The sequence below is a fragment of the Cupressus sempervirens genome, chromosome 3, assembly GCF_028749045.1.
Source record: "Cupressus sempervirens isolate cs-2001-9-10 chromosome 3, ASM2874904v1, whole genome shotgun sequence".
Taxonomy (NCBI): Eukaryota; Viridiplantae; Streptophyta; class Pinopsida; order Cupressales; family Cupressaceae; genus Cupressus; species Cupressus sempervirens.
The window spans coordinates 276,458,035-276,481,903 of record NC_143120.1 but is presented as its reverse complement, the minus strand read 5'-3'; positions in this window follow the sequence as shown (position 1 = coordinate 276,481,903).

The window sequence follows — 23,869 nt, the reverse complement described above, 5'->3', positions numbered from 1 at the left end:
GTGGTAGTACATGTTCATCTTCATGTGAATTTGATGCAAATTGGGAAGAAGAAAGCAATGATGGAAGTGAAAATTCATATGAAGGTAAAGGTATGAATTCATTTTCTGAATCTGAAAAAGAAAATGCATGTTAGTTTTTTGCATTATACATATTAATTAGTTAATGAAAAATTTGAGAGTGATTTATCCTCCATGTATGAGGATAAAGTAATGGTAAATCCAATTGATGCTAATGAATTTGAATATGAAGATCTCAAGGAAGGGTTGTCAAGTGTTCTCTCATTAGATAGTAAAGTTGCAACATGTAGTGAAGGTTTTATGAGTGAAACGTTGTCTATCTGTAATGGTGATCCTAAACAAGATAATGAAAATAATGTAATTATGGATACTATATGCTTGGTAGAAGAAACAGAAAGTGAGTCTTCATATAGTTTTGATTTTTCTTCATATGCTGAGTGCCTCCATGAAGATGAAATGGGTAGTGTGTTTAAAGTGTATACTAATGCTTTATGATGAGGATTGTGATGATGACCAACCCATCTTTTTTCAAAATGTTCAAAAGGGATCCTTGCATGGAGTTATCAATCCATTGTTTGAAGAAAACATGGAAGTTTCATATTTAGTTGAGATGGAGTTTAATGATGATACGTTGTCTTACTACTGTAAAAAGTTAGATTGTTCTTCTTCTGAGTATGATAGTGAAAATGATGATGATGTTGCATCTCACGATGTGGATAACAAGGTGTTTGAAAAAGTTATTGATGAAAATCATCATGCACCTTGTAATGAGTTTTATGTCAAATATTTCAATGTGACAACTAATCCATTTGCTGATTTCAAAGGGCCATTTGAAGATTCTAGATTAGTTTCAGATGTTGACATTGATGACATGTGAATACTCTATGGTTATGTATAAGGATACACAATTTTATGTTATGTGTGATCCCTTTCCCCAAGTTGAGTATGAAGCTGTCATATTCCAAACTGATAGCATGCATGATTCGTTTCTTGAAGAAGATTTTCAGTTTGAGTATGATATGTCTAAGCATGCTGATCAAAACTTTCACAAAAAGCAAGTTGTAGAGAGTGATCATAGTTTTTATATGCATTATGAAATTGAAGGTGTAGATTCAGTTTTCCAAGTGAGTTGATCCATAATGCTAATCTAATTGGTGAAACTGATAGAATAAGTATTTCCACCTTACCTCATGAAAGTTCAGATGAAAATTAGACCTATGATAGAGATAAAATATTTTGTTGAAGTTCAGTGGCCCAGGGCCATCATTTGTACATAGTAGGAGTAGTTGTTTCTTGCTTTCAATAAAGTTGTTTGAGAGAAGTTTTTTCTTTTAGGTGTGTGGTCTACTTCTTCCAGAGATCTAAATCCTTGCCATGCTCACAAGGGATATGCATCCCCAAAAAAGTCATAAGTTTGTTGGTGTTTTGAAACAACACAATTCCAAATTACCCCAGTGAGGACAAAATACATCTAGGTACAACTACTTCCCATCCTCGACATACCATTTTAGACACTGGGCCAACTATAATGCTAGAGCCTTCTTCTACTTCAAGCTCTGCAAAACCTAGGTAGATGTACCTCAAATTCACTTATATGGTACTAGTGCAACTAAAAATATATCTAAATGGATCAACAATAGAAGAAACCCTTATTTCTCCTATTGACTTGTGCAATAAGGTAGATCTACAATAGCTAAATGCAAGATAATGTGATTCATATGCTGAGTGGGGGCATTCTATTCTAGCTCTTCAAACATAAAATGTAAAGATGATTTGAATGAAGTTAGTACATGAAGATAAATTACCATTCTAACTCTACTAGGGATGCATGTACCTTGCATTCAGTATGCCTATGCATCCCATGAAGATAAATTTTCATTCTGAGCCATTCTGTGAAGTCCCATTTTGAGCAATTTTCAAATTTGCATTTTTGCCCAAGTGTCAACTAGTGACAGGAGGTTGTGTTTGCAATTGAATATCTTGCACCCAGTAATTTTTTATGACTTGCTACTTTGGGAGTGCTTAGTGTCCATACCAAAGAACCTATGTTTTAGATTTCGAGTTGTTTCAAATCCATTTGACTAGGTATTTAACCCCTCAAAGTTGGTCATTTTTTGTTGTCATGCTAATGTGAATTGCTTAAAATTATAGAAGGCCTTGTTTGACTTATTATAACTTTGACCAAGTTGATTAAAATGAGAAATTTCCCTTTGCATTGCATTTTAGAAGTTAGATACTTGTTATGTTTTTTATTTGACCTTATGACGAATCTGTTTGATCCATTTTTGAACACAATTCCAAATGCAATTTGTAACTTTTTACTGGTGTCAAGAAATATAGATTGATTAGTACCCCTGTTCATGATGTCATATCTCTAAATTTGTGATAGGTGTGATCGAATGGATTGTACCATTGTGTTCTACTCTAAAAATACTTTAAGTGTGCCGATTTTCTAATCTTGACAAATCCATCTACACACTTTCCTAGGTCAATCTGTTTGCAAAAAATATTTTTTTGCCATTGTTTCCAGTCTACAAATTTTGAGTAGCCTACTTTGGCTGCTCACCAAATTCGCCCAGTTATTCGTCACGAGCCCTAATCATAGATTCATATTGTTCTCATAATAGTGAACCAATGTCCTAGTTTTTGTGCCCCCAAATGTCAGTTTGCCTAGTTTTCAAAGCCATTTTTATACTTGATTTATTGTTTTGTGACATGTTTTTTGGCAGGCAATTCTGAGAAGGCGACTTTGACAATCAATATCTTTTGACTGAGAATTCATCATTAGATGAGATTTGACAAGGTAAGAGTATGTGGAACAAAGAATTAGTATGATTGATTTTTGAGCCTAGTTATTTGTTCTGGTAATTTTTTAAAGCTAGTCATAGGACCTCCTACCACCAAATTGACAAGTTGTAGAAAGAGGTGAAATGAGTTTTAAAAAGTTGAAAAAAAGATGCAAACTAATTGATTCTTCATCATATTAGTATTAGATGTTCTATGGATCAATTTAAGTAATTAGTTGTTTGGAAACAAATTTTCTTTTAGCCAAACCCCCTTTGGGGCCCAACTAACCCCATTAGAATGGTAAGGCATTGTGAGATTTTTAGGATAATCAAAAGTGATTTGAATAGATTTTAGTTATGAAAGCACCAAAATCTGAAGATGATATAAATGATGTTAGTACATGATGAAGCCTAATATGGGAAAAATCAGAGTTTTCCATTTGATTATTATCTCCCATCATTTTTCTAAAAATTACTTATGATGCATTTATTTGGATATGTCACAACTTTATTACTGAGTTTCAAACAAAGATATGGATCTTACATTCCATCCATATAGAGATCAATGAATGTGGATTAGAAATATAGAGGAGCATTGTGATCTACAAAAGTTACAATAGAGACAAATGAGAGGAATAGGTGTCATTAGTTGCTTTATCCCAATTTTGGGCTTCTCCTCTTTGACTTATTGTTATGTTCCATATGTTATGTTTGAAAATGTAATCTTGAGAGATGGTGTGATAGAAAGTGGGTTTTGTATCCACAATCAATGTGACCTGTAAGAGAGGGTGATGTTCTTGTAAGGGTCAAGAATTCCTACAATCCACAAGCTCTAGGCACACTTATAACTAAAAATAGAGATATGAGCAAGGCATTGCTAACAAGCATCACTTTGAAGCAATGTTACAATGCTCAACATTGTAAGCACACACACACTTGGTCAATTTGGGTTTCTTGCAAAGGTATTCTCTATATTTAAAGAACTAGGTATATTAGTTGATGTTGTTGCTACTAGTGAAGTCAACATGTCCCTCACATTGGATCCATAAAAGATTTGGAGTAGAGAGAGGAGACAACTGACATATGTGAAAGGAAGAAGCCACAAGGAGTCTAGATGAAATCAGTGGTAGGGTAGTCTATGTCTTTGCCCACGTTGAAAAAGAGAAAGTTCAAGAGCAACAAAAAGTGCAACCTATTAAATATCTTATTGAGGATTCCTTGGTGCAACCTACTCTAGATGATCCTATCTTTATAGAAAGGTCATGACCAACTATAGATTTTCTCACACCTATTAAATGTATAGGGGATTTTCTAATGATCTAGGACTGGTGTGTTTCATTTAGAAAAATGCTTCATTCGTGGTCTTTCTCCCTTAAGGATTCTGAAAAGGTAATTGATTACAAGGAAGGAATTTTTAAAAAATTGTTCATTCCACTAGAGGACCCCAAATGGTTGTGCTAGATATGCATGAGGATAGGAGTGGAGTGTTATGATAGTAGGGGAACCCTTATATGCATTGAAAATATGTATGACCATGGCCAATTTAGCAACTTTGGTTTGATGTAGCAAGTGGAGGTGACATCTGAAACGAGATAGCTAGAGGTGATAGACATTCAATGCTAGGAAACTATAGAAGTAAAAGGGAGGGCATTCCTTTCCAAGTAGAAATCAATGAAAAGTTTGAAGTTTTAGAGAGATTTGTGTTTCAAAGAAAGATGCCATTTCATTTGGAGCCCCTGACAGGCAGAGTTGGTACTACATATGAAAGTTCAGGGGCGAATGTCTTCCCATATATTCTTCTCACCTCATATTTATTCCATTTTCTTCCCTTCATGCATTGGAAGGAACCATTTATGGAAAAACATCCCTACAAGTTTCATTCCCTCTATGATATGTTTGGAGCTTGTGCATGTGCATAAGAGAGATCCTTATGCATTTGATTGGGAGATGCAATCTTTTTTAGAGAAACTGATCATCTAGCTTATTCATAAACCTTGCATGATCAAACATCATCCATTAATTAGAGCATAAGGAAGATTTTAGTCAGAGTAGAGTGTGCATGGAAAAACTATTTCTTTTCATTGTTAGTCTGATGAGATTATCCCACATTGTTAGTGTGAATGTGATTTATAATGTTCAAATACTCCCACATAAAATAGACTAGTTCTCTTTAAGACAATGCCTTTTAAGATGTAGAGCTACTTGCATAGTAAGGCCTATCATGGATGATAGTTGGCAAAGAAATCAAGTTAGCTTTGACCAAGTGCGCAAGTCAAAGATGTTGGCATGGAATCTAAGGAACAAGATGATGACACATGGATGATTGAGTGATGCTTGCTATGTTGCCAAGTGAAGATGCATGATTGATAAGCATATCGACATAGTGACTAGTTGAGATGGTAGGATGACTAGGTGCTGAGGTGGACTAATGATTAGATGCTAAGGTGGCTGAAGGTGACACATGTCATGTGGTTGCTTTTTCATGATGACATGGCACAATGCTGACTCATCAAGAAACAAAAAAAATAGTGACTCTGCTGGGGATTGTATTGAATCTTAACGGTACACAAACCTTGAGAATTTGAAATAGGAGATTCAATACAATAGGAGAAGTGCATGGAAAAAGTTGCAGCAATAAGTCCTCTTATGTGTTTCTAGTTGATTACTCAAATATCATGCACCCCAGTGATGCTTTGTCCAGGACAATAGTATCTTTGAAAGTGAATGTAAATTGTACTATTACTAAGTTTTATTTTCAATTAATTCAGCTAGTTTGGTTTTCAAAGTGCTATTGAAATTTAGAGCCAGAATTGTTTAACAATGGTTTCTCTCTTCTAAGTGTTTAACGATTTGCAAGTTTTAGAAGTTGAAAATCCAGTTCAAATTTGTCATGTTATGAATCATTATTGAAATCTTTCTCACAATTGTGAGTGGTGACTCTCTAAAAGATCTTTGTACTAGTGAAAATTGGTTTTTTTTTAAAGTGTTTTCAGCTTAGTTATGCAGATCTGAAAGTTACGTTAAGCTTTAAGCAAGAAGAGAGAGTCTATGAGTTCTTGACTGATAGAGTTTTGAAGTGTTGTATGTGATCTATTGTCATAATTAAATTGAATGTTAAAAATGAATCACAACAATGATTTCATTTGGTTCTCCTCAAGGAGATGGTGGCTCTACAAGAATTTGATCAATGGTGTGAAGAGCTGAAATCAACACCTATGCCAATCAATAGATTTTCCACTTTCATGTGATTTCATTTCCATGAAATTAAGCTTTACAAAAGATTCTCTGTCAAAAGGTATTTTCAGCATTAAATAGGATATTGGTTTGATGTATCTCATCATACTTTATGAAGAATAGATTTAGCAAGTGTTTTCATATTTTGAAGTATGCTTGGAGTTGAAATTGGTAGAAAGTATTTTCAGATTTGCTGCAAGTAATAAATTTTGGAAGTAATAATGGTGAATGACTTTTAAGTTTGTTAGAAATGGAAAATTTCTTTTCACCTGATATGGAGTCCATGGATAAGAATTATAGATCTATTTCTACCAAAAGATACATGCCATTAAATTTCAATGGCATTCATGGTTTCCCAAACCCTGTGTTGTATAATCTAAGAAAGTATTTGCCTAAGTTTGGTGGGAACCATAAAAATTCAGCTTGTCATCATGTTTAGATGTTCAGTAATTTAATTGGTGATTTCAAGATTGCTCATGAAGATGTGCATATGAAGTTGTTTGTTCAAACTTTACAAGGTAATGCTAGGGATTGGTTTTCCTTTCTACGGGTATGTTCTATTTCATCTTGGGATGAATTACTTTCAACCTTCATGAAGCAGTTTGGGAAAAGAGTAAGCATATCAAATTATTTTGATATGTTCTTGAAAATCCAAATCAGGAGTGATGAATTAGTTCTTGAATTTAATATCAGATTTGTACAAGTTTTAAATGAAATTCCCAAAAACTATAAGCCAGATGATCAAGTGTGTTTAGTGGTTTATCTTGACAAATCTGATTAGAAGATAAGTTATCTATTAAGAGATAGAGAACCTAAGACTTTGCATCAGGCATTCACAACAGCAATAGAGATTGAAAAAAAAATAAAGTATGGATTAATTAGGAGTCACTTCTCTAGGAATGTTTTCTAGAAATACTAGCTGTGAAGGACAAATCAATGTCAAAATGAGTGTTTAATTTTAGATCGGCAAATAGGTACTACTATTGTTGTAAATAATCTTGTTGAAAATTTAGAGGTAAAAACATGTGAACAAGAAGTTTCTTTGTTGCAAAAAGGAGCTAAGTTTGTTCTTCCTGAATGTAATGCACATGTTTCTAGTAATATAATAGTAGATGAAAAAGTTAGTTCACTTGATAAGTTATACATGCAAGACATAAATTTAGTCATTCTTTCTCCGATTGGTGATTTGCTTTATTTTGAAAACATAACAAACCATGAAGTTGCAAGATGTTCATCTCAGTATGAGGATGAAGAAGCTAGAAGTGATCTTTCAAGTGATGAAAGTGAAGTTGCTGATCTAATGTATTATGAAGAAGTATCATGTAAAGACAATGATGAGAGTTGTTCCTCGAGTCAAGAAGAGGACAGTGGTAGTACATTTTAATCTTCATGTGAATCTGATGCAAGTTGGGAAGAAGAAAGTAATGATGGAAGTGAACATTCATATGAAGGTAAAGGTATGAATTCCTTTTTTGAATCTAAAAAAGAAAATGCATCTGTGTTGTTGCATTATACAAATTAGTTAGTCAATGAAGAATTTGACAATTATTTATCCTCCATGTATGAAGATAAAGAAATGGTGAATCTAATTGATGCTAATAAATTTGAATATGAAGATCTCAAGGAAGGGTTGTCAATTGTTCTCCCATTAGATAGTAAAGTTGTAGGATGTAGTGAAGGTTTTAGGAGTGAATCATGGTCTATCCATAGTGGTGATCCTAAACAAGATAATGAAGGAAATGTAATTATGGATACTATATGCTTGGTAGAAGAAATAGAAAGTGAGTCTTCATATAGTTTTGATTTTTCTTCATATGCTAAGAGTCTCCATGAAGATGAAATGGGTAGTGAGTTTAAAGTGTATACTAAGGCTTTATATTATGTAGATTGTGATGATAATCAGTAAATCTCTTGTCAAAATGTTCAAAAGGCATCCTTGCATGGAGTTATCAATCCATTGTTTGAAGAAAACATTGCAGTTTCATATTTAGTTGAGCTGGAGTTTAATGATTATATGTTTTTTTGCTATTGTAAGAGGTCAGATTGTTCTTCTTTCGAGTATGATAGTGAAAATGATGATGATATTGCGTCTGATGATGTGGATAACAAGGTGTTTGACAAAGTTATTAATGAAAATCAGCATGCACCTTGTAATGAGTTTTATGACAAATATATTTAAAGTTACAACTAATCCATTTGCTAATTTCAAAGGACCATTTGAAGATTATGGATTAGTTTTAGATGCTGACATTGATGACAAGTGTGAGTACAAATCTAATTACTCATGTGAACACTCTTTGATTATACATAATGATACACAATTTGAAGGCATGTGTGATCCCTTTCCCCAAGTTGAGTATGAAGCTTTCACATTCAAAACTAATAGCATGAATGATTCATTTTTTGATGGAGATTTTCAGTTTGAGTATGATATGTTTGAGCATGCTTATCAGAGCTTTCATAATGAGCAAGTTGTAGAGATTGATCATAGTTTTTATATGTGCTATGAAATTGAAGGTGTAGATTCAATTTTGCCAAGTGAATTGATCCATAATGCTAATCTAATTGGTGAAACTGATAGAAGAAGTATTTCTATCTTACCTCATGAAAGTTTAGATGAAAATTAGGCCTATGATAGAGGTAAAATCTTTTGTTGAAGTTCGATGGCCTGGGGCCATCATTTGTACATAGTAGGAGTAGTTATTTATTACTTTCAATAAAGTTGTTCAAGAGAAGTTTTTGCTATCAAGTGTGTGGTCTACTTATTCCAGAGATCTAAATCATTGCCATGCCCACAGGGGACATGCATCCCCAAAAAAGTCACCATTTACCTTGCATTCAATACATGAAGATGGTATGCAATGATGATGGTACATAAAGATGGTACATGATGACATGGCATGATGCTGACTCATCAAGTGATATAGTGACCAGTGATGTGGCATGATGATGAGGTGTGATGATCTGGAAAAGTTTCTAGCCAATGATTTGATGCCACATGGTGCCCAGATGGTAGGAATCAAGTGACAAAACATTAGTTTACCAATCAAGAATTGACACATGTCACCATTGATCAAACAGGTTTGACTTGGATTGATAAAAGGACGAAAAATATGTCAAGTCCAAAACATTAATTTTTTAATTGTTTCCTTTTCTAAACATCTAGGTCAAATTTTTAAAATAATTTTGAAGTTATATCCTATAGTGCAAACTTTATAAAATGATCAAATATTTGCAAATATGAAGCCTAGCAAGAGTTGATTTTTTCAAACCAAGATTCTGGAAATTCTCGATAAGTGAACATATGCATATTATATATTGTAGGAACCAAGAGAAGAAAAAATTTGTAATTTTGGAGTTTTTTTTAACATAAGTGGTCACTTGTTCGAGTTATGCATGGTTTTGTCTCTAGTACCTAATTTCGAGTTTCATACAGTTGGGGCAGTTTAGATCCAATTTCTAGTAAAATGATGAATTGAGTAAACATAAAAGGTAGCATGAATGTAGTTATGGGCAAGTTTTATCACATCTAAGCTAGTTAAATGGAGGTTTTATTAGCATTCTAGATGCTTTCATATATTTTGGAAAATAGAATGGTTTTCATCATTCAACAAGAGATATTTCAAGTTTGTTACAAAATAATGAGAAGAACCAGATCATATCTCATGGGTAGAAAGATGAGAAATATTCTACAACAAAAAAGAATGGAGATTCAAGTGGACACATGTCATCTTTAGATTAGATCCAGGATTCAATTCTTTTTTCTGTCTTTCTTTCTCTCATTCATTGTAAGGGTTCTAGTTTTTCACTATGAGACTATTGTAGGTGGGAAAAAGTTAGGGGAAAGTTAGGAGTTGAAAACTAAAGCAGAAATGGTTTCATGGAATTGATGAAGTCTAAATAGAAAGTATCTAGGATGTGTTGGTTCTAGACCATGAAGCTCTACTTTGGCTATGATACCCCCTTCCTATCCCATTAGTGTCTCATTCCCACCATTTTCTCTCTTGTACGGTAGCAGATTTATATTGTATGATTTGGTTTATTAGGTATCTTGTGAGTCAATTTCATGCATTTTCATGTATTATTTCAAGGAAATCAATACAAAGAACAACATATATTGAGTTTCATTTTAAATCTTGTCTCCTTTATTAGTGATTTGCAATGTTTTATATTCTTTGAAAAAAGAATCTAGATCATAGTTGCAGTCCCTTAAGGCTATATGTTGTTTCATTGTTGCTTATAATTTAATGAGTTATGTAAATGCTTTAGGGAAATCAACAAGGTTGGAGGTTTATTGAGGAGCATATCAAGTAAGAAAGAGATTTAGATTGAACATTGATATCCAATTTACAAGGTAAATGGATAGATCTGGAGTCTTAGCATAGCATGTGTGTTTTAGATATCCAAAATACATGAGAGAGATTTGTGAATTTTCCCAATGGATGATGCATTGATTAGCTATAGGTTTATTAGCTTGTTATCAATACTTGGTTTTCATCTACTTTCCCCACCCACAAAAAATCAAATCAAATTGAAATCATCTTTACATTTTATGTTTGAAGAGCTAGAATAGAATGCCCTCACTTAGCTTATGAATTGCATGTCTTGCATTTAGCTATTGTAGATATATGTTATTGCATGAGTCAATAGGAGAAACAAGGTTTTCATCTATTTTTGATAGGTTCAGATTATATGTTTAATTGCACTGGTACCATATAAGTGAATCTGAGGTACACCCACCTAGGTTTTGTAGAGCCTAAAGTAGAAGAAGGGTCTAGCCTTATAGTTGGCCCTGTGTCTGAAATGGTATGTCAAGGATGGGAAGTAGCTATGATTAGATGTATTTTTTTCTCATCAAGGTAATTTGGAACTTTTTTGTTTCAAAACACCAACAATGCATTCAACCTCTTAAGCCTTATTGCTTTGTATGCCAATTATAGTTGTATATGAGAAATATGTTAGCAAGTAATACTAATCTATTAAAAAACAAAAGCATTAACTAACATAAAAATCATAACATATGAGATAGACAAATTGAAAACCCTCAAATGAGAATATGAGCCATAGAATGGCTCTCCCAATGAGGATGGTCACTTGATTTAGGGATGAGTCTATTATGTGGATATGGGATGTATGCTCAAGATACTCAAACTATGCTTCAATGGAGATGGAAAATGGCAAATTGGTAGCTTTGTGAGCTCTCAATTTGGCATTATAAGGGTATGGTTAAGGGCTTTTTTTCTCGCACTAGCATTATAACTTTAGCTTAAAGAATTGTGTTGAAATGGCTTGGGAGGGGATTCAATTTATAGGCTAAGGGCTTGAGGGTTTGAGGGCTAAGATTCAAGGATGGAAAAAATATTATGGAGGGCTCAGATTGCATGAGAGGAGAGCACATGGATTTTGCTTTCTTACAGCCAATCAGGGAGTGACACATGTCACAAGATGAGAGGATGGAGGAAAGGGAAAGGATGAGTCAACAAAGGAGACTCAAGGGATAATATCTTCATAAAGACCCTTCATAAATGGCTTGTAAGAGAAATGAATGGGCTTGTACGAGTCTTTATGGCCTTGTAAGAGCATTCATGGTTGGGTGGTTGGGATATTTTGGAAGGAGTTGAGATTGTTGACTTTGCTTGGCTTAGGAAAGTCTTAAGCTTGCTTAGGGAATGTGACAAGGTTAGGGGGGGTAATTAGAGGTGATTTAGGATTTAGATTAGGGATGTTAGAGATATGAAAGTGGATGGAATTAAATGAGGGTGGGTGAGTTAGTAGCTAAGCTTGGTTAGTATGGGTGGATGGGGTGGATTAGGCTAAAATGGAGGTTTAGAGATAGGCCTAGGGTGAGGATGAAGACTTTCTAGAAGAGTCTAGAATTTCCTAGGATGAGGATAAAAGGTTTTTAGGAAATAAATAAAGTTTTATTTATTTCATGGGTTTGAGTTGAGGAGATATTCATTAAAACATTTTTAATAAACATGAGGATTGATATTTAACCTTAGTTAAATATTTTGAGTTGGGATTAAGGTTAGAAAATGATGGGATTAGCCTTTAATCAAAATTAAAGAAGGATTAGAAGATTTTGGAAGAGGTTAGTGGTCTTAAGGAAATTGGCCAAGTTTTGGGCGAAAAATAAATTAAATATTTATTTTGGGATTTTTGGTCAATTTATTAATTAAATAATTAATAAATAATGTTTAAATAAGATTTAAACATTTTTGGGAGGGATTCCTTGAGTAAATATTTTTAATTAAGATAAAGGGATTTAATGAAATAAAAATAAATTAATTAATTAATTAATAAATGATGATGTTATCAGGGACTTTTCAGAAAATAAAAACAGTTTATTTTCTAAGGGATTTTAGGTGTCTACATTTTGCCCCTCTTTGATGTGATGCCGCAAGTGGCATGGCATCAAAGATAAGAAAATAAGATGCCCAAGGCTAGAGCAGAAGAGGAGAGAATGGATTGTGAGATGCCCCCTCAAGAAGGTGGCGAGGAGAGAAAGTGAGGCTTGACAGTTTCTTGAAAAATACAAGAATTCAGGATGAGCAAGGAGACTCAGAGTGGCAAAGAGAAGGGGTTGAATTAGCTCAAACTCTCACTATGGGAGAATGATAAAGGGAGAATCAGATGCACAAGAGGAAGCAAGCTTAAGACTTTAGGAAAGGTGGAGGATGAAGGAGCAGAGTGCTATAAAAAAGAATCTAGGATAGGGAGAAGGGATGATGGGATTATAAAAGCTGATGCAATAGGATTTCAAAGAGTCAGATTGGCGAAAGATGGGTTTTGGAGATCCCTAGGACTAGGATTGTGGATCTTGAAAGATGAGGCTTGGTGGATTGATTGGATTGGTGGATTCTGAAGACTAGGATTATGGATCCCTAAAGCTAAGAGTGATGATTGATTCTAAGAGATATAGTTGCACAAGCTGGGGTAGGAGAGATAGATGCTGGATATGGATGGGGGATAATGGAGATGAAGGGAATCCATTGAAGCTTTTTTGAGCAGGGGGATACTTCAAAGAGAAGTACCACCATGTAGTTGAGTACTAGATTTGCTATAGGACTGTTGGTTAATTGCCAAGGTTACCAAGAACATCAAGGCCTTTTCACCAACTGTCTAGAGGAGTGATGAACTGACTCAAAATAAACATGCAAGGATTGCCCCAGCATCACACATGAATCCCAGAGGAAGAAACGTGGAACTGACACTGGGTAACCCACAAGCAGAAAAGAAAAACAAACAAAAGACCTGATCAAGACCTTATGCTCAGATTGCCCCATTCGTAGCATACCATGATATGGAAGATCGTGGCAACCTTGAGGAGGGAACAAAAAGATTGCTTGGAAAAGATACTTCAAGACCCAAAAGGGAAGATTCCAAATCAAAAGAAAGCGAAAATCCAAAAGAGAACCGTTTGCCAATGAGATAGGTAGGATGAGGTACTAAGGCGAATCTGAGACTAGCTATATGAGAAATATGTTAGCAAGTAATACTAATCTATTCAAAAACAAAAGCATTAACTAGCATAAAAATTATAACATATGAGATAGACAAAGTGAAAACCCTCAAATTAGAATATGAACCATAGAATGGCTCTCCCAATGAGGATGGTCCCATCGGGTGTGCCAAAATGTATATGAGAAATATGTCATATATCACCAGATGAAGCAACACCCTAGTCTTCTTGTCTTCCTTAGGTTCTCACACATGACAACTTTTGCTTCTATCCTTTTATCTCTATAAATAGATAATTTAGATCTTTTTCTATTTAGCCATGATCATCCATTTTAAGGTTATCTAAGATTCAATGAATCTACCCACTTTTCCATTTTAGTTATTCTAGAAACTTCTACAATCTTCCATGAATTCACCTCAAAATGGTTTATCTTCAATTTTTTTTCCACCAACTCATTATACTTATCTTCCAAAAGCTTCACATAATTCAAGAAATCAAATTAGTCATCTGAGATTTTTCAAATCCTTGATTTAACACTTTTTGGTGTTGTGTGACATCTAAATTGTTTACTCAGTCATAACAGTCTTCTGATGCTTGGACAACACTAGGTTTCTTGACACCAACTATGTCTTCTCATCTTGATCACCATTTTTATTTCTTTGATGCTCATTACTTACTAAACATTACTTATGCTCGTCATATACTAGCTTTCTACTCATCTTGAACTAGAATTTGTTTGTCTTGCACTATTTGCTTGGCTAGGCTTAACAAACACTTTTTTATGAAAATACTTCTTCTTGGCTTAGCTAAAGTGGCCATTTACTTTACCATTAAGTATATAAGAAAGAATTAATATCATCAATTTATTACTTGGTCTTAGTGCTCCTTTTATACACTAAATAACTCAACCTTTCTCTAGGTTCTTTTAATATGTCATCTTTTCAAATCATCTTCATCAGTCAAACAAATAATAACACTTAGACCAAAAAGAAATTGTCTCACTGGCAAGTAGCAAGTTTGACATCATTAACAAAATCATGATTATTCAATGATAGGTCCTACACTTCAAACAAAATCTTTTCAACAATCTCCCTCTAAGGCATTGATGGAAAACCAATACCAACAACAATACCAAAAAGAAAATTAATATCTTTGAAATTTATCCCTTTGTTAGTATATGTACCTCTTTTTGATATTTCCCTTAACCTTATATCTCCTTCTTTGATCTCTGTCTACTATCTATCTCCCTCTTTCTTCTATCTCCCTCTTTGACAATAATGCCAAAGATTTATCATCTTTTCATGCAGATATAATCAATTCAAGTTCTCTATCTATCACCTTGCATGTGACTATAAATCTTCTAATTTGGCTCCTTCATTACTTTAGGAAAATCCTAAATTAAGATCCACTGCACCAAATTTTTAAAATATGACATTCAACTCAATTGATGTAGGGCACTACTCTTGCTTCTTAAGTAGATTTTAATAGGGGTATCACCCCTAGTTTACCTCTAAGATATTCATGGGAATCCTTAGGTAAATTTTTTGTGAATACATTCTTTTGTATTCACATATTCCATTCTCACTTCTTTTTCTAGAACCAACTCTCTCAAGTAATGATTCTTGATTGCAATGTTCTTTTTCTTTGTGTGCATTACATGGTTCTTAGATATGTTTATAACACTTTTATTATCACAATAAAGTACCAAAAGTTCAATAATTTATTCCTTCATTCCTTTGAGTAGTTTTTCAAGATCCATACCACATTTGTAAAATTTACTATAGAAGCCACATATTCATCTTTAGCAATAGATTGAGAGATACAATTCTATTTCTTATTGGTCCAAGTGGCCAATCTTTTTCTTAAGAAAAATGTGCCACCACTTGTACTCTTTTTGTCATCAATATTTCTAGCCCAATCAACATCTGTATAGGCCCTTATTTCAAAGTTATCATTATTATTGTAGTATAGACCATAGTCTTCTATTTCTTTCAAGTATCTCATGATCCTTTCAACAACCATCAAATGATTCTCCTTAGGAATTACAGAAAACCTTGCAACAATTCCTATAGCGAATTCAATGTTAGGTATTCTATGTACTACATATTGCAACTTTCCAGTAATAGACCTATAAAATGTTTGATTTACTTCAATAGAATCATCAGTTTTGGATAGTTTGTTTCATGTCACCATAGGAGTCCTAACATGTTTTGAATCCTCCATACCAAAACATTTCAATATTTCCTTTACATACTTAGAATGAGTGATGTATATACCATATTTCATCTGATACACTTGCAAACCAACAAAAAACTTTATCTCTCCAAAAATAGACATCTCAAATTATTTCTTCATTTGATTTGCAAATTTTTTACACAATGCATTTTGTCCTCCAAATATGATACAATCAACAAATATTTCAGCCTGTAAAATCCCTCTACCTCCTTTTGTCTTCAAGTACAAATTGTTGTTATTATCAATCTTCTCAAAACTAATTTTCACAAGATAATTGTGAAGTCTTTCATACCATGCTCTTGGGGCATGCTTTAAACCATATAATGCTCTGTGTAATCTACATACCATGTTCTTATTTTTTGGATCAACAAATCCTTCTAGTTGTTCAAATGTAAACCTCCTCTTCTAGTATACCATTCAAAAATGTTGATTTCACATCCATTTGATAAAATTTGAAACCATTGTATGTAGAGTAAGCTAGTAGAGTTCTTACTCCTTCCAATCTTGCAATTGGGGCAAATGTCTCTCCATAGTCAATTCCCTCTTGTTGTGTATATCCCTTTCAAACTAATATTTCCTTATTCCTTGTGATTTCATGATTCTTATCCATTTTGTTTTTGTACACCCACTTGGTTCCGATTACATTCTTGTTCTCTAGTATGGGTACTAGAGTCCATGTTTTGTTCTTCTTAATCAAATCAATCTTTTCTTTCATCTCTTTACTCTAGTTTTCATTCTCTAATTCATCCTTCACTAACTTAGGTGCATGTATGCTTAATAAGCATGTATCACTTCTCAACCTATTCCTTGTGATTGGTCTAGCTTCTTTATCTCCAATAATTTGTTCAACAGGGTGATGTATTCTGACATACTTTGACAATCTTGGTTCTCCTCTTCTTTCTTCACTAGGTCTATCAACTTTAGAATCGACATGTACTCCTCTATTAGGTAAATCATAAATTCCTTTCATGTATACTGATTTTAGTATCAGAATGTACCTTGGCTTCTATCTACAACTTGACCCCTGAATGTAAATTGGTTCCCGAATGTAACTTGACATCCATTGTATGTGAGTCGGTAGCCACTAATACTTGTTGTTATTGATTTACACCTTGGTTCAAAACTTCATCAACACTCATGTCTTCATAGTGGTATATGAAGGTTTTTTACTCTTCAAATTCCCTTTTAAGTTCAACCTCATGTACCTTTGTATATTCATCAAACTTCACATTTGCACTTTCCACAACTTTGTTAGAGTTAGTATTTAAACACTTATAAGATTTACTTCTTCTCAAATAGCCTAGGAATATACCTTCTTCACTTCTAGCATCAAGTTTACCATTCCTGATGTCCTTGAAAATGTAACTCTTACTTCCAAATACCTTAAAATAATTTACATCAGGTGTGTATCCATATCATAGTGCAAAAGGTGTGGAATTTGTACCTTTCTTGACTTGTACATAGTTCAAGTTATAGATAGCTATATTTATAACTTTTATCTAGTATTTCAAAGAAAAATAATTCTCCATCATCAGTATTCTAGCATAGTTTATTATAGATTTTTTCTTCCTTTTAGAAATCCCATTTCATAGAGGGGTCCTAGGTACATAATTCTATCTCTTGATTCCTCTATCATTACAAAATATCTCAAACTCATTTCATGTAAATTCTCCACCTTTGTTAGATCTCATACATTTCAAGCTTTTTCTAGTCTCCTTTTTAACTATTTCCAGATACCACTTACACATTTGAAAATAATCATATTTTTGTTTCAAGGACAAAATTGGCATTGTCCTAGAATAACCATCAACAAAAAGGATAACATACTTGTCACCTTTGTAGATTTGTACACCAATTGGTCCAGACAAATCAACATGAGCTAATTCTAGAATTTCTTTTGAGGAGTGAGTCTTAATTTTAAAACTATATTTTGTCATCTTTCCTAATTAACAATATTTGCAAATCATGTTATCAGGTTTCTTTAGTTTTGGAAAACCTTTTACTTATTTCATTTTACTAATACTGACTAATTTATCAAAGTTAACATGACATAACCTCTTATACCATAGCCACATATCATCAAATTCTATAATAAGACAAGTAGCATCATTGATGTCAAGATAAAATAGATTACCTCTAGTTTGATCTCCATTTCCAATTTGTTTTCCATCAATGTCATAGATCTTTTCTTTCTTGTTATCAAATTCAATTTTGCAACTTGAACTATTCATTTGTGACACACTCAACAAGTTACAGTTAAGCCCCTCTACATAGTAAGCATTTTCACAAATGAGCATTTTTGTTACTTTGATTGATCCTTTACCTTTTATTAGACATGGTGCATCATTACCAAATCTAACACTATTTCCATTGTAGTTGTATCATCTTAAAACGGAAGCACTTCCATATTAAGAGCATTCATCCCTCCAAGTAAGTGGTATGGGGTCATGTCAAGTGCCTTGAATAGGTCTTTGCATGGATCTGGTTGTTTCCCCTTGTTCTACTTCTCTCTCTATTTCCAGCCTCTATGTGACAACTTTATCTATGAAACTAAGGATTTTGACTTTTTGGGCCAAGGATAGCCTTTTAGGTCAAGGTTGACCTTGACCTTGCCCTAGGTCAAGGACAATTGTGACCTTGACCAAGGACAGGGTTGACCTTGTCCCTAACCCAGGTCCAATTTTCAATTTTCAAGGGTTTTAGGATATCAAGCTTCAAAAAGTTTCACTTTTCCAATTCCAAGTTTGCTATTTCAAGTTTTGGAATGGTGCACTCTTAAATTAAATTGAATCTAGGTCCATTTCTAGGGGTTAAGGTAAATGGGTATTTAATTCTCCCATGTCGACCTTCTCTAGAAGTTTGTGCCCTAGATCTCTATATAAGGAAGCCTTCTTCCCTTATTTTGACATCTACCTATTATCCACTTTTCATGAGAGCATCCACTTTATATGAAACATTATCTTTCACATTCATTATTCTATTAAGTGAATATTTACTATCTATCAAATATTCAAGCATTCAAACATTCAAGTGTTCAAGCATCCAATTCATCAAGGAGATCCATTATTAGCCATTGAAGGATTCAATCTCTATGGAGCCTTCTTGTTGAAGATTTCTCCATCCATTCATATTTATCCAAGCCTTTCCTATACAAATATCCATTCAAGATTGGTTTTGAAGATCTAATGCCATTGATTTGAGAGATTCTACATATATTTCTACATTCATTTGGAGCATCTGTACTTGTGGATTCAAAGATTCAAATCCTCCACAAGGATTTCAATACAAGCAAGGTGAATAGTTTCGTTTACTTTATTTATTTATATTTCAATTTCAATTACATTTCAAGGTTGATTCAAAACTAGGGTTTGAGCAAGGCAAACTGCCCCTCAAAACAACAAAACCCTTTTTCTTGTAGGTACAGGTACAAGACAATGAATTAAAGTGTAGATTTGGATACCCTATTCACAAAACATACAGGATCCATGAACAAAATTTTTTTCAGAGCTGTGCAAGTCAAGGTTGACATTTTGGGGTACAATTGTGCCTTAGGGTGATATTGTGCATTGCTATGTGGGTTAAGGTCGACCTATTTTCAATGGGGCAAAAGTTTTATGTATTTTCTCCATCTTGACATTTCTAGTTCAAAACAAGTTGTAGAATTTCGTAAAATTGTACGCAGACATCAAAAACCAGCATTTTCCAGATTCACCCTACTTTGAGGTTAGTATTTTTCTTTTATTCATTCAAAGTTTCAAGTACTTACTTTCTATAGTAGATTATAGGATTTCTTCCTTTGTTCACATTCTCCATCATTTGATTCATTTGTGCATTGATCACTTCTTTATGATTGATCAATTTGGATCATTCCTTTTGGGAATTTGGGTTAAGGATAGATCCTATATTCTCCCTTCACATACATTTCTTTCTATCATCCATATTTTCCTCTATCCAATAAGGTGAACACATACACCCATTTTTTACCTTATTCATTTTGGTGAACTTGACATGCTTACCCTCTTTTATTTTGTGGTGTTAAATTTCATTTCATATTTTTTGGGTCTTTTCTTGCATTAAGATTAGATTTTGTTTATGCTCTTTCATTTAAAATTCAAAAATACAAAAAAAATTGCAAAATCTGTTTCAAAATACAAGAATATTTAAGCTTTACGTTTTCTTAGTTTAGTTAATTTGTATTGCAATTGTTTATGAGCTTTATTACTTCTAGTCCTACTTCTAATCTTGTAGTTAGATGAAATCTTAGACTTATGGGTATCTTTGAGGCCAAATCTTCTTCTCCTTTCCTTAGGATCTCAAATGAGAATTTGATTCTTCCTAATTCTAAACCTATTATGGAGAAAAACTCTTCTCACTTATCTCATGATGAGGATGATTCTTTAAGAGTTCCTCCTGAACAAGTCCAAAAACTTTGAATTGAACTTGATAAAATAGGTAATTTGTTTATTCAAGAAAACTATAATCAAGATTCTATTCAAGCTATAGAATCTCTTAAGAAAGTTCTTCATGATAGTGATCAAGGTGTTAATCTCTTTCTTGGTATTACTCACCTTATGCATTCCAATGTTAAAACTTTAGCTCAAGAAGCTCATGATTTAGGGTTGTTTCCTCCTATCACTAGTGTAGTGCCTCTCCCATTTGACTTTTTTAAGTCATCCTGATGGATGCAACCTTGCTGATCTTTTGTTGTGATGGATCATGATTGTGACCCTGAGTGGTCTACACCGTCGAGGTGTTTGGATTTATATTTTTGTATCAGTTGCTTTATTTATGCTTTCGACTGATCTATGAGATTATGATGTGATTTTTAATTCACTGAAGTTTGTGCCAGTGGTTACCAGGATTGATGTGGTATCATGAGGTTGTTCTATGATTACCCTGGGATGTGTGCAGAGATTGCACTGTGTACTTTTACCATGCTACACTGGGCTAGGCTCCTATAGTAGTGGTTAGTCATGTTTATGACTGTGTTCACTTATGTGTTTTAAGGGCCTTATTTAATGCATAAGTAATTAAATGGATTGTTCATGTGGGATTATTTTGGTTATGTGTTGTGGACATTTACCTTGTTATATTTTTGATTAGAGAGATATTTGTTACTCATGTTATGTTTACATTTGAGAGGACCCAAGGGTCAGATGTTACACTTTGATTCCAGTATCATACATGTTATACTACTATGTTGTTCAGATAATCATATTGCATGATGATGCCATTTTGAGATGATAGTGTTTTTTATGATGTTATCTGGTTATTTGGTATTTGGACATACCTCTGATTTTGTTATGTGATGGATTTAATGCTATGGTTATCTACTTCATTCCTACGTTGCTATGCCTTTTGCAAATGTGAGTGATGTAAATAGATTATTTTAATATAATTAAATAAATGGTTAAATTAGGTGATTTAATACATTTATTGCTTTGGCTATGTTATTATATGCAATTGCACTTGATCATGTTGTTTAGTGTGCATGATTTATATCCCTAGTAGTGACACTTGGAGTTAGTGATTCAGTCGTTCATATTTTACCAATGTCACCTTTATATGGTCGACATATCCTTAATTAAATGTTTAATTTAAACCTTTCAGTGATTATTAAATCTGAATTCATTTGCATTATGTGATTAGACCAGTAAGCGTGTTTGTACATTTAGAGGTTCGCATTGTCGCAAAAGTTGTTAAGGAGATTTATGTTTCTTTGGGTTTTCACGCTTTTTAATTGATTTATTTTAATTTCTGGTAGCTTTGCCATAGATGAATTCCTATTTATAGGAATAGCCTATTTTCATTTGGGTCGATTCAGAGTTTAGCTAGATTGGCTGGTTAAATGCCCTAATCGATTATTCACTCGAAAAGTGAATAATTATCCAAAGAGGAATTTAATTCCTCACTTCTCACTTTCAAATTGGAAAGTTGGAGAGTAAAACCCAAAATCCTCTTCATGAGGATTTATTGTTTTGTTTTTTGTGGGAGCTACGAGCGTGGGATCGTCGCGAGGTTGGGCTCGTTGGATCCAACTTGGGGAAACCTTGGATTGCTGCGATTTTCAGCTACTTCTGCGAGATATTTATTTTATGGTTCAGATTCCCGTTTTGCCCTTTTGGCTATGAGGTAGGGCTTTCCCATTTTATTGTTTCTGCTCCATTTCTGCTTTTGTTTTTGGTAGCCGTTTGTTTGGAGGCTGAGAACTAGTGTTCCCCTCCATTTCTATATGCTAGTTCTAACCGGTTGGGTGGGTATGAACATTTCCCTATTTTTTGGGATGAGGGTTTGGAATTTTACGCTGTTATGCTGGCCATTTTTGCATACGGTGTCCTATTCCATTTATTTTTGGATTTTTTTGGGGTTTTTTAACCCGAAGGCCAAATGGGTTTTAATTTTGAAGTTTTTTAAATTTTTGGAGTTTTTACCTCATTTTGCGTGCTACCCTATTTTCTCGAGTTTTCTTTGCACATTGTGGTTTGTGGACCTGGATGATCCATTTGGATATCAATCAGACCAGTATTGCACTTTTATGTTGCATTGGGATGCGTGTTGCATCCGTACTCCCGACATTGTGTTCGGTTGAGTGATTTTATACTTGTTATGGTTTCTTTTGAACCTTTGCCTTTTGTTTGTGAACGCTAGGATTCGTGTAGAATCCATACTCTCGGATTGAAGCTGGTTGAGTGAGTTCATGAAGTTTGGTCTTGCTGCATCATTGGGATTCATGTAGAATCCATACTCTCGGATTGAGGCTGATTGAGTGATTTAATGATGTATGGTTTTATTGTCTTTGGGATTCGTGTAGAATCCATCCTTCCGATGTTGCCTTCAGTTGGGTGTTTTCTTTGCATTGTGTTCTCATTCCTATCCTTGTGTTATGATCTTTGTGATGGTGGTGCACTAGAAACGAGTACGTACGCGTACATTTGTTGGGTGACTTGCGAGGCCCGATCTTCTATGGATTTGTCAGAAGTTATGATCATTGGGGTTGGGATGGGAGTATGCATGCCCACAGGCACTTGTCGTAGGATGAGCTTGGGTAGGGTAGGGTAGCATATGGAGGGGGCTTCTATCTCGTAGCCTGGTGACCTTAGTCCCATAGGGTTGGCAGAGGAAGTTTTAAATAAGTGATAATTAAAGAAAATGTGTGACTGATAATAAAACTTAAGATAATAAAATGTGTGTGTGGGGCCCTCTGTTGAGGAGTTGAAACGCATGATCTGAGCTTGAGCTTGTCGATGCCAAGCGACTCTCCATGATGTCAGCCCCTACTTAGTAGCCTTTTGAGTGTTTGACCAGGACCTTTACTCCTTGCATTGTTTTAGGTTCTTGGTTGCAGCCATCATACTATCTGGCGTGAGTGTTAGCCTTGGATGTTGTGCTTTATGTGTGTTTGTGGTTGGATCATTATCTCCATCAGCATGCGGGTGTGGACCTACGGGTGCCACATGGTCGGGAGGCATAGCTACCTTTACCACTGCTAGGGATCGATGTACAAAGACAATCTTTTGTCCTAGTGCGACTGTTGCTGGATGTTTACACTTGGTACTTCGAGTATCGGAGTATTCTTTCTTGTGATTTATGCTTTCATTAGGATGCTTGTATATCATGTTTAGATGATGTTATTTTATTTGGCGCATTCCCTTATTATGATGTTTAGCATATGATTAGATGATGTGATTTGCTTTAGTAGTATATTTTTTGCTTACTACTATTTAGCATGTGATAGGTGATGTTATTTACTGTAGGATTATTTTATGCGTTATCACTAGCATGTTAGATTTTCTTATGTTGTTATTATGCATGTTTTAGTAGTGACGTCCCTATTATGACAGTACTGACAATTTGGTTGGTGGCTTTGGATGTTATGCATGGGGGATGGCTAGGAGCCACGATGGTCTTATGATGCTATTGACGGTTGGGAGGAACCGCGTACTTAGTTTGGTTGTATTGTTCCTGAGATGTATTTATGTGCATTGCAATGTTGCTTTTTTTCTCTACAATGCTTATTTTCAGTGTGTTCTTTGCTACTATAGTTTAGATGGTTTGGTGTTCTTCTTTCTATGTTGTTCTTGCACTCTAGTGTTCATTCCTCGAGCCTTCATGGATCCGGTACTCCTCGGTGTGG